Genomic DNA, 2,043 nt, shown 5'->3' with positions numbered 1-2,043 from the left:
TCTAGATATGTTATTTTTGGGGGAGAGATTTCGTGTAGAGCAGTGGTTCTCAAAGTGGAGTACAGGGACCCTCAGCGTTCCTTGGTGGGGTTCCAAATGGACGATTACAGCTCTGTAATTCTGAGAGTGTACAATTGGAACCAAATGTACATAATTTTATGTTTGAGAACCACTGGTGTAGAGCAGTGTTTCTCAACCTTTTTTCTGCATGGGCATACTTTTCATGTCTCAAGAATCCATGGGCACACCAACATAATACAGGGGTGTACCGGTAAATGGCGTCACTGTCGGGAAGAAACCGTGCATCTCCAAGTTTCAAATTTGTACGTTTCTTTGCAAAGCAAAGCCCTGCTTCATCATACAAGGCTGTCGCACAACAGTCGCAGATCTACAAGCACACAACGCCTCACGGTGCGAGGCGTTGTGTGCTTGTAGATCGGCTGTTTTCACTAGTTTAAATCATTTTTAAAATGATAAATACAATACTGGCTTTCAAGGAGTTTCAAGGGGCACACTTGACCCTTCTCAGGGGCACACCAAAGGTCCCCAGGCACAGTGGTTGAGAAACACTGGTGTAGAGGGAAAGAGAAGAGGACCAAGTATAGATCTCTGGGGAACCCCTATCAACAAAGGGACTCTCTGTCTGTCTGTCTGTCTGTCTGTCTGTCTGTCTGTCTGTCTGTCTGTCTGTCTGTCTGTCTGTCTGTCTGTCTGTCTGTCTGTCTGTCTTTGCCAGTGTCTGTCTGTGTCAGCGTGATCAGAGGGTCGTTTGTCTGTGAACTGGTCTGTATATTTCATCCTGTTGTTGTGTTTCGTTACCGAGGTAACCTGTGTGACATCATCATAAAGCTGCCATGTGAGACCAGAAAGGAAAGAGGCAGAAGTAATGATGAGACATCCACAAAAGTTGAGCAAATACAGCAGAACACTTGAAGACACTCTCTGCCCTGTTTCCCTTTGTCTTTTCGATCATCTCTACTCCTTGTTTCATTTCTCTCTTCTCCTTCCCTCATCCCCCTCTGCTCTCTCTTTCTCACACGCACACACACACACACACACAGTGGCGTCAGTTCAGAAAAAGCTAAGGTATGGCAACATGACTGGTGTCTTGCACGCGCGCGAACACCAGTCATGTTGCCATACCTTAGCAACAGGCATGATACATTTATTTTAAGAAGTACATTCAATTTTTACCCCCCGTTTCTTGGGCAGCTAAACTTGGCATGTTTTAGTAAACGTGCGACAATTAACAATAATGCATTGCACCTGTGCAGCTGACCTGCGGAAGCTGGGAATATACCATTTTGTCAAGATGGGGAGAATACAAGTGTGGAGAATATAATTATAGTACCTTGTTAAAGTGACCATTTTGATTTTTTTTGCAATTGTAGTTATTTTACTGTAATTTAACAACATAATAACCAGCACAGATAGACAAAGATACATTCATGGATTTATATTTAAAAGTAACTTTTGTTTTCCCCCCAGGGTATGGCAGCTGCATACCCCTGCCATACCCAATTGACGCCCCTGCACACACATGCATGCGCACGCACGCACACACACACACACACACACACACACACACACACACACACACACACACACACACACACACACACACACACACACGCATGCAGTGCCCATTAGCGCAGTGACAGCAGCTGCCTGACAGCGTGACAGCTTGCTTCCAGCTAACGAAGGGCCATCTCCGGAGCCCCACCTGGATCGTGAATGTTTGGGGATATTTCATATTCTACTGTAGTGCAGCCCATACGCTTTTCTTTTTGTGTCTGATCAGCTTGTTGCCAGCCAGAGAGTTTTGCCGTGAATCATCTAAATGCTCAGTCAGATGTGTCCATGCAGGAGACTTTACCTTATTTTACCTTACTGTAATGTTTAATTGGTTTTTGCAAACTGACTCACACTCTTTTTATGATGAACTGGGTTACTGTGTAGTGTAGTGCTGGAGGCTGCCATGTCATGTTATCCTGCACGGTGTCTGGTTGTACTTGATTGAGTGTTTATTGCACCTTGTGTTGC

Source organism: Nannobrachium achirus (genome assembly GCF_963921795.1).
Source record: "Nannobrachium achirus genome assembly, chromosome: 16".
NCBI lineage: Eukaryota > Metazoa > Chordata > Actinopteri > Myctophiformes > Myctophidae > Nannobrachium > Nannobrachium achirus.
The sequence above is the reverse complement of the archived record's forward strand: the minus strand, read 5'-3'. Positions refer to the sequence as shown.